Source organism: Dipodomys ordii, unplaced genomic scaffold, assembly GCF_000151885.1.
Source record: "Dipodomys ordii isolate 6190 unplaced genomic scaffold, Dord_2.0 Scaffold147, whole genome shotgun sequence".
Lineage (NCBI taxonomy): Eukaryota > Metazoa > Chordata > Mammalia > Rodentia > Heteromyidae > Dipodomys > Dipodomys ordii.
The window spans coordinates 2,301,095-2,315,375 of NW_012267363.1; the positions used below are offsets into that span (position 1 = coordinate 2,301,095).

At 44.6% G+C, this 14,281-nt stretch overlaps 1 long non-coding RNA gene across 1 annotated transcript in view; it reads left to right on the top strand.

Moving 5' to 3' along the window:
* The first annotated feature begins 9,629 nt into the window (after positions 1 to 9,629).
* LOC105997533 overlaps positions 9,630 to 14,281 on the top strand; it is a 10,243-nt gene continuing 5,591 nt past the window's right edge. Inside the window, exon 1 of the long non-coding RNA XR_001175648.1 lies at positions 9,630 to 9,718. This is a non-coding gene — a long non-coding RNA (uncharacterized LOC105997533). The remainder of the gene's footprint in view (positions 9,719 to 14,281) is intronic.

A 14,281-nucleotide genomic window follows, 5' to 3' on the forward strand; every position in this document is an offset into this window, starting at 1 on the left:
AGCCAGGAAAGTCCGTGAAACTCTTATCTCCAGTATACCACCAGAAAACTGGAAGAGGCACTGTAGCTCAAGTGGTAGCATGCTAGCCTTGAGCTGAAGAGCTGAGGGACAGCGCTTAGGCCCAGAGTTCAAGGCCCACGACCGACAAATAAATTAAATAGAAGGTACCCAATTAAATTTGAATTTCAGATAAACTTTTTTTTTTAATGGAAAAGTACATCTTGACTTACCTAAAACTCAAACTTTAACTGGGATCCAGTATTGTACCCAAACACTAAAACCATTGCTTTGTATTTTGTTGTCTTTTTTTGTGTGTGTGCCAATCCTGCAGCTTGAACTCAGGACCTGAACACTGCCTCTAGGCTTCTTTTTGCCCAAGACTAGCACTCTACCTCTTGAGCCACAGCTCCTCTTCTGGCTTTTTTGTGCTTAATTGGAAATAAGAGTCTCACAGATTTTCCTGCCTGGACTGGCTTCCAACCGTGATCCTCAGATCTCAGCCTCCTAAGTAGCTAGTAGCACCTGGCTAGTTGTTTGTTTTTGTTTTTACATTTGTTTGGGGGGTGGTATTTTTTGGCAGTGCTGGAGATCTTAGGGTCTCATGCTTACTAGCTCCACCTCTTAAATCACACTCTCAGCCATATCTCATTGTTTGAAAATCAGTTCTACTTTCTGCTTTGAGCTTGCTTGTCTCATCTGTCTTTTCTCTTTAATCCGAAGCAGGTTGTGAATATCAAATTATTGATTATTCCATTGCTTAGCTCTAAAATAAATAAATCCCCAGATTTAAAACAGTATAGAAATGAGGGAGGGAGTAATACTGTTCAAAAAGAAATATACTCATTACCTAACTTATGTAACTGTAACCCTCTGTACATCACCTTTACAACAACAAAAAGTATACTTACTAATGACCTGTCAAGACAATTTCTTTTTTTTTTTATTTAATTTAATTTTATTTGTGAACATACTGTACAGAGGGGTTACAATTACATGGGCAGGATAATGCGTACATTTTTTTTGGGGGGGGGTCCGGTAGTGGGGCCTGAACTCTGGGCTTGGGCACTGTCCCTCAGCTCTTCAGCTCAAGGCTAGCGCTCTACCACTTGAGCCACAGCGCCACTTCCGGCTTTTTTCTTTTTGCTTATGTGGTGCTGAGGAATCGAACCCAGGGCCTCAGGCATGCAAGGCAAGCGCTCAACCACTGAGCCATCTTCCCAGCCCAATGCGTACATTTCTTACCAAGCATTGCAGCCTCCTCCTTTGTTTACCCTTCACATCCCTTCCCAGCCTCCCCCCTCTCCCCCTAAGACAATTTCTAATGATCTGTTTCCCAGGACTAGTTGCCAAGATCTTGATATCTGTTGATTATAGCTTCAATATCGACATTACATCAGTACACCTGATCTCTGCCACATATATGGTATATAATTTTTATACCTATAATATGCATTAATGGAATTTTTCACTTACTGCTACTAATTCTTATTTCTTTTCTTTCTTTCTTTCTTTTTGGCAGTCTTGGGGCTTGAACTCTGGGCCTGGGCACTGTCCCTGAGCTTCTTTTTGCTCAAGGCTAGCACTCTACCAAAGCACTACTTCTGTCTTTTTCTATTTATGTGGTACAGAGAAATCAAACCCAGTCTTCAAGCATGCTAGGCAAACATCTACCACTAAGCCACATTCCCATCCTAATTCTTAGTTCATTGTTTGGGCTTTTCCTATATTTATTTGATTCTCTTATTATCAAACAGAAACATGATCCCCATCTCTACCCAAAAATAAGATGAGAGTGTGTGTGGGGGGGATGCGGGTGCTTGTAATCCCAGCATTTCAGGAGGCTCAGGCCAGAGCATTACCAGAAAGGGTCATATAATGAATTCAAGGCTAAGCTGAGCTACTAAGAAAGAGGCTGTCTCAGAAGCAAACACAAAACAAACATAAAGTAGAGGAAGCTAGAAGGACTCCCAGATGTATGAATTGAGCTCCACTTCTGGCTTTTCTGGGTGGTTAATTGGAGAAAAGAGTTTCATGGACTTTGCTTCCCTGGCTGGTTTCAAACTCCAAATCTGAAATCTCAGCCTCCTGAGTAGCTAGGATTACGGGCCTGAGCCAGCAAATCACAATTTCTGAGTCATTCATGATGATTACTTCAGGGATCCTCCACAGTTCAGGCACACCTGCACAAGTTGCTCTTGGCTAGCCATTAAACTCACTGCTGTCTCTGTCCTTAGTCCCTTGGCCCTACTGGAATTCCTCAGAGGGAGTAGAATGCATCCTGCATCTGCTTCATCTGGAACTTGGATGGCCACGAGGACGTTGCTCACAAGAGCCATTTTATAAACGGACAGGCCTTGGGTTCCTCATGCTCAGGCATATCCTTAGCATATCCTTGGCATGCTGGTAATGTTTGGTGAATGTTTATGTACTATCCCAAGCCACCAGACGGGAAGTCTCCAACTCCAGCTCCCAGTCCTCTCTGTGGCCCTCCTCTCGCTTTCTTTATAAATTTTCAATGTTTTTTAAAATTTTTATAGTTTTTTTTATTGTGAAAATAACATATAGAGGGGTTACAATTATATGGGCAAGATAATGAGTACATTATCTTATTCTTATTCTCTTTTTTTATATTCTTATTCTTTTTTTTTCTTTTTTGTCAGTCATGGGGCCTGAACTCTGGGCCTGGGCGCTGTCCCTCAGCTCTTCAGCTCAAGGTGAGCGCTCTACCACTTGAGCCACAGCGCCACTTCCAGCTTTTTCTGCTTATGTGGTGCTGAGGAATCGAACCCATGGTGTCATGCATGCAAGGCACGCACTCTACCACTGAGCCACCTTCCCAGCCCCAATGAGTACATTTCTTATCAAGCATTGTTGCCTCCTCCTTTGTTTCTTTCCCTTTTCCATCCCTTCCCATCCCCCCCACCTTCAACATTTTATTTTTAGCCCTCTTCCAGGCACTTTCTATTCTCACATCTGTGCTGTTGGCACCACCACCCTCTCTGCAGTCCCTCTGAAAGATACCTCAGACCTCTTGGTCGGTCTTCTTCCTCTACTTCTAGAAATGAAAGATGTATGATAGAAATTTAATTTTCAGTACAATCATACTGGGAAGTGTCTCAGCCCATCCTTGGTGTACTGATAGGAGCTTTAAATAAGATTTAGAGAAGGAAAGGATTGGAGCAGGAGACAAGAGATGTGCATAATTAAGCAGTCTTGGCCACACTATGCCCTTGCTTGGTCATTATCTCAGTCCTGCCCTGCAAGGACTCTGGAGAAGTCCATGTCACCTGAGGAGATACTCCAGCTCCCATGAGATGACCACCAAGCATGGGCCACAGCCCCAGTTTCCATCATGGGGTAATAGATCCATTAGGGGGTGAGTCCATCATGGAGTAATCTGTCTGCAAGGTGACTATAGATTTAGGACAGTGACTGGAGACTTTCATTCATCTTTGGCAGAATCTGGAACAGATGTCATAAAAGCTGAGAGTAAAGAACCTTAGATATTCTGTGGGTCTTTAACCTTAAAGAAGGGTAAGAAGAGATGGATACATTTAGGAGTACCAATCTTGCATTCTAGGCAGACACTCCTAAAGTGATTGGCAGGCCTATGGGGCAGGAACGGGACCCAAGGGAAAAGAGACTCAAAACGAAGACAGAGGGACTAGGCTTTCGTGCAGTTACCTTGGAAGCTCAAGTTAGGAGTCCAGGCTTAGCCAAAGCAGCCACTGAGTCCTCGTCCTAGGTTTACCACCGCACTCTTTGTGGGAAGTAGGGTTGTAGGGAAAAGAGGTTTAGATTTAGACAGCTGGCTCTTAAAGCACTCTACTGGGGGGCGGGGGTAGGATGAGGTGGGGTGGGAGCTGGTCTTAGTAAGCAGAACTCTGACCTCTTTGAATAGAGTCAGTGAATAGATTCTTTTGTTTTTCAGTAGTCACATTAAACAGCAGATGAGAGATTTCTCACCAGCACTTTGCAAGCTTTGTTGTAATGATATGAAATGCATCTGTCTGAGAAAGATAAGCACAGGTAACTGATTCCCATATGTGATTTATAAATCCTTTTTATAAGCTACAAGAAAGAAACTATTTCACAGTTCCTTTTGAGGACTTAAAGCCTTATATGACAAGGATCTCATGGGACATTTAGTCTGTAACTGGGTTCCTGAATTGCTGGACAAGATAAGCCCCTAATCAGAGGAGATACTTCATAGAATGGGTTGATTTTTATGAACTTCTTCAGCCCTCTTCCTTTTTTTAGATGGACTTTTCCCTTCTTCTTGTTTTCCCTTTGCCTTTCCTCGCTGAACTTGCCTTTGTCTCTAGTCTGCAAAGATCCAAACACATCTCTAAATGTCGTGGGCCCTTTCTGCTTTAGAATGTCCTTCTACCTTTCTTCAGCTTAGATCCAAGTCCTTTGTACGCCCCTGGTTTTAACGAGCTCAAGCAGCTGGGCCCCAGCTTGATCTCAATCCTTGGACACAACCCTTGCCTCCCAGAAGATCCTGGATGGGGAGAGCCCAAGGGCAGATATTTTCTGGCTCTAGGCAGGTCTGAGTGTTACATTGAATCATACAGACCCTTGCCCACTTTGAATGACAAAGGAAGTATCTAGTTTAGAAATATGCCAGAGGTGGGTGGAGGAGGGGTGTCTGACTCTTCCACTCTGGCTGCACAAGCCACAAGACCAAATAAGGGTGTGCAAGCCGCCAGAGTCCGTATTAAAGTTCAGAGTGCAGTGTGCGAATGTGGGACTGGGTTTTCAGAGATATAAGCTATTACCTAACCCTACTTGAGCTCCAGCACAGCGCAGACAGACATAACTGTCTGCCTTTGTACTGGGCTGGGTCTCAGGGAAGAAGGTCCCCTGGGGTCCTGGAAAGGGAGAGGAGAGAAGGGGGCTTCCCTTGTGTGCATCTGGTGACTGAAGAAAGGGACTGATCCCCCCCTCTGAAGCTTTCCCCAGAGCATTTCCATGGCTCTGCTGACCCAGCTTTAAAGAGTGCCAGCCAGGGTGAGTCATTAGACTGTGCAGGAAAGGTCAGAGTTTGAAGATACTCCCCAGTAGAAAACAAACGTTATTTTTATGAACGCTCACAGGCTGTGAGGCAGGCTTGTTTACTGAACACTGAGGTCAAGGGCGGGGCTGGAAGTCTGGGGCATTTTTCAACAATTTTAACACTGTGTTTCCCAAATCTCCACTCTAACCCCAAGGGCTTGTCAAGCTTGTATACATCCAACCAACTAGCTTGTTGGCAAGTGACCGCTTCCCTCTGCAGTGTTTGAAGGCTACCAAAATACCAACCTTTTTCTCTTTGGAGGTTTCAAAGCCAAACCTCCTCACATACTCCTCTCTCCTTTCCATGCCAGATTCTCTCTCCTTTAGCAGGTATCCAGCTCTCACCCCACTCAGTCATAAGCTTCCTAAGGAAGGGGACCATGACTTATATCCATATTTACCTCTGAAACTTAGCTCCATGGTTAGTACAGTGAGTACTTAGTCCAGGTTAGAAATACGCATAAGCTCTGGGAAGGTGGATCAGTGGTAGAGTGCTCGCCTCGTATGCACGAGGCCTTGGGTTCAATTCCTCAGCACCACATACACAGAAAAATCCAGAAGTGGCACTGTGGCTCAAGTGGTAGAGAGCTAGTCTTGAGAAAAAGAAGCTCAGGGACAGTACCCAGGTCCTGAGTTCAAGCCCCAGGGCTGGCAAAAAAGAAAGAAAAGAAAGAAAAAAGTTTCAGGGCTAGGAAGGTGGCTCAGTAGTAGAGTGCTTGCCTTGCATGCATGAGGCCCTGGGTTTGATTCCTCAGCACCACGTAAGCAGAAAAAGCTGGAAGTGATGCTATAGCTCAAGTGGTAGAGTGCTAGCCTTGAGCTGAAGAGTCAGGGACAGTGCCCAGGCCCAGAGTTCAGGCCCCACGACTGAAAAAAAAAGAAAAAATAAAAGAAATATGCATAAGCCAGGTTCCTGTCTATAATTCTAACTACTTAGGTATCTGAGATCTGGGGATCCAAACTAACCCAGGCAGAAATGTCTATGAGACTCGTATTTCTAATTAGCCACTAAAAAGCCAGAAGTGGTACTGTGGCTGAAGTGGAAGAGCTCTAATCTTGGGCAAAAAAGCTAAGTGATAGTACCTAGGCCTTGAGTTCCAGCCTTAGTACTGGCACGTGTGTGTGTGTGTGTGTGTGTGTGTGTGTGTTGTTTCAGAGTCTCCCCCAACCTCCAATTTTGCTCCCTTTCACCCCCACCCTCACAACTTGGGTTCCTGACACCCCTACTTCCAGATGCTGTAAGGCATCTGAATGACCCCAGTGTCCACCGACAAACCTTTGCTTCAGCTTTGCTCTGTTTCACTTGCTTTCTGCCCAGGGTTCCTCAGAGTCTTGACTACTCAAGTGTGCTCAGCCCTGAATTTCACATAATGACTACCTGTGGAGAAAAATGCTTCCTTTTTTCTCCTGGCAAGGAGGACAGTTCTAAGATATTTTTCATGCACCTTTTAGAGCATCCCATGGGATCACCCAGCCAGCATCTGCAGTTAGAACCAAGTCAGTAAAACTGGCTTTCCCTTTCCCTGCTTCCCTCCCTTCAGCTCCTCATGGCCCACATTCCCCAGAACTGCTCACTGAGGTTAGGCCTTTGTCCTAGGCTCTGCTTTCCAGGAAGCTGAGGCTAGAATCTTGGGAGACTTGAATACATTCAGAGCCCTTTATGTAGAAGTTCTCACAGACATCTTGTTTTCAAAGTTTAATTTCTTTGTATGTATTTTCTTTTTCCTATGAGTCTTACTCTTTAAGAAAACAAGCAGGGGCTGGGAAGGTGGCTCAGTGGTAGAGTGCTTGCCTTGCATGCATGAGGCCCTGGGTTCGATTCCTCAGCACCACATAAGCAAAAAGAAAAAAGCCGGAAGTGGCGCTGTGGCTCAAGTGGTAAAGTGCTAGCCTTGAGCTGAAGAGCTGAGGGACAGGCCCCACGGCCGGACCCCAAAAAAAAAAGAAAACAAGCAAAATTCAAGTTTAGAGACTTGAGAGGATTAATTCGTTGTACTTTTAACCTTCCAAATCTCATGTGTATCTATGCTTTCTTTGCTTTTACTCTGAACATGCTGCAACAATTCTGTATTAGCTTTAACATTTTTTCATAAGCCACAATTCAGAAGTTAGAGAAATTGCTCCCTGGTGGTAAAGCAACAGAACTGCTGACCTCTTTCTGCTCTAATTACAGTGAATACAGTATCTCTGCTGCTCTGACTTCAGTGTTTAAGCTTCTCTATTTCCTTAGGATAAAATTCCAGCAGTACAGGATCATAGGGCACACATAATTGCATATGACCAAGTTGACTTATTGTAGCAATTTAAACACCTGCCAGTGGTATGGTAGTTCTCCTTACCTGTGCCCTTCTCCAAACAGACATCTTGCTTCAATATTGTGTTTCTTTACTTTTTTTTTTGGTCAGTTGTGGGGCTTGAACTCTAGACCTGGGCGCTGTCCCTCAGCTCTTCAGCTAGCGCTCTACCACTTGAGCCACAGCACCACTTCTGGTTTTCTGTTGGTTTATTGGAGATAAGAGTCCTAGGAACTTTCCTGCCTGGGCTGGCTTTGAATCGTGATCCTCAGATCTCAGCCTAGTGAGTAGCTAAGATTACAGGTGTGAGGCACCAGCACCCAGTTCTTTTTATTTTTAGCTGGGCCTGAACTCAGGGCCTGAACTCAAGTGTTCCTGTACTCCTTTTTGCTTAAGGCTATTGCTCTACCACTTGAGCCACATATTTCTTGCTTTTTTGGTGATTATTTGGAGCTAAGAGTCTCATGGGATGGCTTTGAACCTTAGTGGTTAGAGATAAGAGTCTGATGGGGGCTGGGAAATGGGGCTTAGTGGTAGAGTGCTTGCCTAGCATGCATGAAGCCATGGGTTTGATTCCTTGGTGCCACATGCACAGAAAATGCCAGAAGTGGCACTATGACTCCAGTGGTAGAGTGCTAACTTTGAGCAAAAGAAGTTCAGAGACAGTGCCCAGGCCCTGAGTTCAAGCTCCAGGACTGGCAAAAAATAAAAATAAATTGCATCATCTATAAATTAGAAATTGGTTCTACTATAAATACCAGAAAACGAAAACTGTGGTAAGAGCCAGCATACTGTTTGGGATGGTATGATGGCTTAGTCACCATATCCCTCAGGGCCTGAGTCTGTTTTGTTGTTGTTTTTTGTTTTGTTTTGTTTTTTCTTTGTCACTCAGTTGCTCTGCCTTTCAAGCCTAAGATTACTTCATGAATAAAAATGGCTACTCTTTTTCTAATTAGTGTGTACAAATTCCAGCCATCAAAGAGAAGAAAAAGAAAAACAGGGAAAGGTCATTCACCAACTGTCTCTTAAGTAAAAGGCTGAAGGCTGACTCCAACACTCCTGTTTACATTCAAACCAACAAAGCAAATCGGAGCAGGATTGTTTCTCTATCAGAGAAAAGAAACTGGGCAGAAAGTTATTATTTGGGCCCAGACCTTGGAATTTTGAGCAAAGAACAACTTACATAGTTGATGTGAAAGGAGTCACTTTTCCCACATTTATCTGCTTGAAATTTTCAATTTTATATTCCCTCAAAAATAAAATGTTGCCTGGCACTGGTGGCTCACACCTATAATCCTAGCTACTCAAGAGGCTGAGAAGCCGGGGCGCTGGTGGCTCACGCCTATAATCCTAGCTACTCAGAAGGCTGAGATCTGAGGATCGCGGTTCAAAGCCAGCCCGGGCAGGAGAGACCGTGAGACTCCTATCTCCAGTAAACCACCAGAAAACCGGAAGTGGTACTGTAGCTCAAGTGGTAGAGCGCTCGCCTTGAGCTGAAGAGCTGAAGGACAGCGCCCAGGCCCAGAGTTCAAGCCCCACGACCGACAAAAAAAAAAAAAAAAAAGAGGCTGAGAGCTGAGGATCACCATTCAAAGCCAGCCTGGACAGGAAAAGTCCACAACACTTTTTTTTTTTTTTTGATTGGTTGTGGGGCTTGAGCTCTGGGCCTGGACGCTGTGCCTCAGTTCTTCAGCTCAAAGCAAGCGCTCTACCACTTAAGCTACAGCGCCACTTCTGGTTTTCTGGTGGTTTATTGGAGATAAGAATTTCATGGACTTTTCTGCCCAGGCTGGCTTTGAACCATGATCCTCAGATCTCAGCCTCCTGAGTAGCTAGGATTACATGCATGAGCCACCAGCGCCTGGCCTGTGACACTCATCTCCAATGAACCACCAGAAAACCGTTAGTGGTGCTACGACTCAAGTGGTAGAGTGTTTGCCTTGAGCTGAAGAGTTCAGGGACAGCGCCCAGGCCCAGAGTTTAAGCCCCACAACTGACCAAAAACAAAGAACTATGATGTTTTCTTTTTTGTTGGTCATGGGGCTTGAACTCTGGGCCTAGGCACTGTACCTCAGCTCTTCAGCTCAAGGTTAGTACTCTGCCACTTGAGCCACAGCACCATTTCTGGTTTTCTGAGTGGTTTATTAAAGATCAGAGTCTCTTGGACTTTCCTGCCCTGGCTGGCTTTGAACTGCGATCTTCAGATCTCAGCCTCCTGAGTAGCTAGGATTACAGGCGTGAGAAGAGGTGTTCTAATTGTGCTTCTCACTTACAGGGACTTCCCTGATGACCCAGGAGTGCAGTGGGACACGGAACGTGTGGCCAGCATTCTCCTCCAGTACATAGCAGTCAATGGTATCAACTTGGTAAGGGGACACCTCCCTGAATGGAAAGCCCAGGGTCTCCTACCTATCCTACCAGTTGGTTTCTACAGATCAGTCAGTACTAGAGTGTCTCAACTCCTGGCCTGTCCCATCAGATACAACTGGTAGTACACAGGTGAGATTAATATCGGAAAGGATGCCATCTATAAAGTGTCCAAAACTTTCAGGGCTCTCTAGTCAATCTGTTGAGCATACCTAGAAACAAATACACCTTTCAATTCTCTTTTACATCTTTTTTTTTCTTCCCTTTGTGCCAGTACTTGGGCTTGAATTCAGGGCCTCGGTGCTATCCCTTAGCTTTTTCACTAAGGACTAGGGATCTGCTACATGAGCCACAGCCCCACTAGCCGTTTGCTCATTAATTGGAGATAACCATTGACTTTCTCACCCTGTCTGGCTTTGAACTACCATCCTGAGTAGCTAGTATTACAGGTGTGAGCCATCTGCACCTGGCAGAGGAAATCATTTCTTTTTTATTTATTTTTGGTTGGTCGTGGGGCTTGAACTCTGGGCCTGGGTGCTGTCTCTCAGCTCTTCAGCTCTAGGCTAGCGCTCTAACACTGAACCACAGCACCACTTCCGTTTCTCTGAGTGGTTTATTGGACATAAATAGACTTTCCTACCCAGGTTGGCTTTGAACCGTGATCCTCAGCCTCCTAAGTAGCTAGGATTACAGACATGAGCCAGTGGCACCAAGCTGAGGAAATTTTTATTTTATTTATTTTATTTAATTTTTTTACCAGTCCTGGGGCTTGATCTCAGTCCTGGGCACTATCCCTGAGCCTCTTTTGTTCAAGGCTAGCACTCTACCACTTGAACCACAGTTCCACTTCTGGCTTTTTCTGTTTATGTGGTACTGAGGAATTGAACCCAGGGCTTCATGCATGCTAAGCAAGCACTCTACCACTAAGCCACATTCCCAGCCTAAAGCAATTCTTTATTAATACGTTACTTGCAACTAGACTACTGTTAAATAAGATGATTGTGGTTATTAACAATGCAGTTGAGAATTCTTTCCCTGATCTGCACTTAAACCACAATAAAAATATCAGTCATGCTAGCACTATGACCAGTGCAGTCATAATTGCCTATCACCAAACTAAGTACAGGTTCTGTTCAGTTCCTTGTATCACAGTAAAATATGTTTTTCCTCCCATAGTCCCTCTATGACAAAGGATGAAGGTTAGTACTGAGCAGGTGAGAAGGCTCTCAGAGGCAGTATCCTGTACCAAGCTGAGTGCAGTTATCTTGGGGAATCCCAATTCAGTCCAGACATATCCACTGTACAACAAATACAGTGAAGAACCTACAGAAACCACGTGGAGAACCCAGGGCCAACCAGAGGAAGACTATCACCTGGCACTGTGCCAGGATAAGATCAGCACTCCCTCCTCCAAAGTGAAACTAGCCTCACACTCATAGCATAGTGTAATGGCAGAAAACGGGGTTCTATCTGGTCCCATGTCTACAGTATGCTTTCCAGCTTGTCTGCTTAATCATGATATAGGAGCATCGTGAGAACCACACAGAGTAACTGACAGGACTTTAGAAAGTACAAAGCCACCTTCCACAGAAAGCAAGGGTCAGTAGTGTCTTCACTGGGGTCAGCTAAGCTATGTCCTGGATCCCAATCCCTGCCTCAGTCTTTCATTCAATACATATCTGTTGAGCTGCACTATGTGGTGAAACTAGAAATAAAGCAGCAAGCCAAAAACACATATTCTCTCTTAGAGCAGATGTTTCAACGTGGCATTATTGACATTTGGGGCTAGGTAATTCTCTGTTAGGGGTGCTGTCCTGTGCTTTATGGGATATGTATTTGTATTCGTGGCCTCCATATACTAGATTCCAGGAGCAACCCCTCTCCTCAGTTATCACAATGAAGATCTCCATACATTGCCAAATGCACATGGACAAAACCATCTTCATGTAAGAAACAGTGCTTTAGGGCCAGAGATCTCTACTATTGGGACTTCTTTAAAAATTGGAATCTGGACAAGATCTCATTTGGACCAAGACTTCTGAAAACTAGAAGGAAAAAAAGGGGTGGGGGAGATGGAATTCTGTAAATAATCACATGGATTATAATTGTCATGTACAAATATACATGACCAGGGAGCTGAGTACCATTTGGTTCAGCTAGCTCACCACAGAGTGAGATAGTATAAGAAGATGCGAGATAAGAAATAAAGATCTAAGGGATGGGAAGGGGAAACAAAGGAGGAGGCTACAATGCTTGGTAAGAAACGTACTCATTGTCTTGCCCATGTAATTGTAACCCCTCTGTACAGCATTTTCACAATAAAAAAAAAGAAAAGAAATAAAGACCTTGGAGAATTTTAAGATAATTGAGGGCGGGGGATATAATTCAAAGGCAGAATGCATGCTTAACATATATAAGTCCCTGGACTCTGTCCCCAGCACCAAAAGAGGAATTGAGTGGAATACCACTTGGCCCCAGTCCTTTGGCCAACGGAATGCCCTGCAATGTCCCTCCTGATACTGATCTCACCTGTGTGCTACTAGCTCTGTCTAATGGTGACAGGCCAGAAGTTGAGACACTAGCACTGACTGATTTGTAGTTTGGTTTTTTGTTTGTTTGTCAATCCTGGAACTTAAACTCAGGGCCTGGGCACTGTCCCTGAGCTTCTTCTTTTTTTGGGGGGTCCGATTGTGGGGCCTGAACTCTGTGCCTGGGTGCTTTCCCTCAGCTCTTCAGCTCAAGGCTAGTGCTCTACCACTTGAGCCACAGCGCCACTTCCAGCTTTTTTTTTCTCCTGCTTATGTGGTGCTGAGGAATCAAACCCAGGGCCTCATGCATGCAAGGCAAGTGCTCTACCACCACCTTCCCAGCCCTCCCTGAGCTTCTTTTGCTCAAGGCTAGCACTCTACCACTTGAGCCACAGCATCACTTCTGGCTGTTTCTGTTTATGTGGTACTGAGGAATGGAACCCAGAGCTTCATGCATGCTAGGAAAGCACTCTACCACTAAGCCACATTCTCAGCCCTGATTTGTAGTTTTTAAAACCTTTCATGTGGTATTTTAGCTTCATCTCAACCTATCAAGGAAAGTAGGGAAGGTATTATTTTTCTGATTTCACACATGAGGAAGCCTAGACATTCCAAGGTGAAATAACTTTTGGCAATACAGCTCTGTGACTTGCCCAAAGTACTATGAATAGCTACTCCCAGAGAAGCCTAGACTTAGGTTGCCCTTGGTGGCCTGCAAGGAAGAACTAGGATCAGAACTGGGTATTTGAGTTTAAATACACACAACTATTTTTAGACCAGTTTTCCTGTCTCATGGGAACAAATGATACAGTGAATGGGAATAAGTTCTGCCAAAGACAATATGCCACAATATACTAGGTATTATTATTCCCATTGGCAGAGGGGTCAAAAGGACAGGAACTCATTGTAAAGTCAATTGACCTGTAATCCAAGAGGAAAAAAGGTGATAGGATTAAGCCCAGATGAGCCTATAGAATTTCAAAAAGGCATATATTTAAACAAACAGGCTTTTGTATTCAAGTGGAGAAATATTTGGAACTGTAGATTTGTTAAGGTGAACAGATATGGGTGCTAGGCTGGAACACTTGCCTAGCATTCATGAAGCACTGAGTCCAGTGCTCTGTGTGTTGTGTATTAGAGCTTCTCATGATTTCCAGTCCACCTGGGTGGTATTGGTTTGTATGTTACTCCTGGGCTTGAACTCAGGGCTTGAGCACTGGCCCTGAGCTTTTGTGCTTGAGGCTAGCATTCTACCACTTGAGCTACAGCTCTACTTTTGGGGTTTTTGGTGTTTCATTGGGAGTCTCATGGACTCTGCTTCCTAGGCTAGCTTTAGACTACAATCCTCAGATCTTAGCCTCCTAAGTAGCTAGGATTACAAGTCTGAGTCACCAGTGCTTGGCTTAGTCAACCTGTTTTAAGTTTAAAACAGAAAGAAAAATAAACTCCAGGAAATGGAAATCAAGAGGTCTTTTCCTTGTTGTTGTTTTCACTTTTTCTTTTTTTATTTGGTCATGGGGCTCGAACGCTAGGCCTGGGCACTGTCCCTGTGCTCTTCAGCTCAAGGTGAGCACTCTACCAGCTTGAGCCCAGTTCATCTTTTCTCTTTGTCTTGTTTGCTCGTTTATATGTCTTTGGGAGTATAAGGGGAGGCACAAAAAATGGAGGTACAAAGGGTAAACAAATGCAACAGTACAGTCATTACTAGACACTATGTTAAAAATGAACTATGTAACTTGTGGGAGGGGAAAACTGGAGAGAGCGTGGGAAAGGGTGACACTGGCCAAAAAGAAATGTACTGTGATGCCGGGCACCGGTGCTCACGCCTGTAATCCTAGCTACTCAGGAGGCTGAGATCTGAGGATCAAGGTTCAAAGGCAGCCCCGGCAGGAAAGTCTATGAGACTCTTATCTCCAATAAACCACTAGAAAACCAGAAGTGGCGCTGTGGCTCAAGAGGTAGAGCGCTCGCCTTGAGCTGAAGAGCTGAAGGACAGCGCCCAGGCCCAGAGTTCAAGCCCCACGACCGACAAAA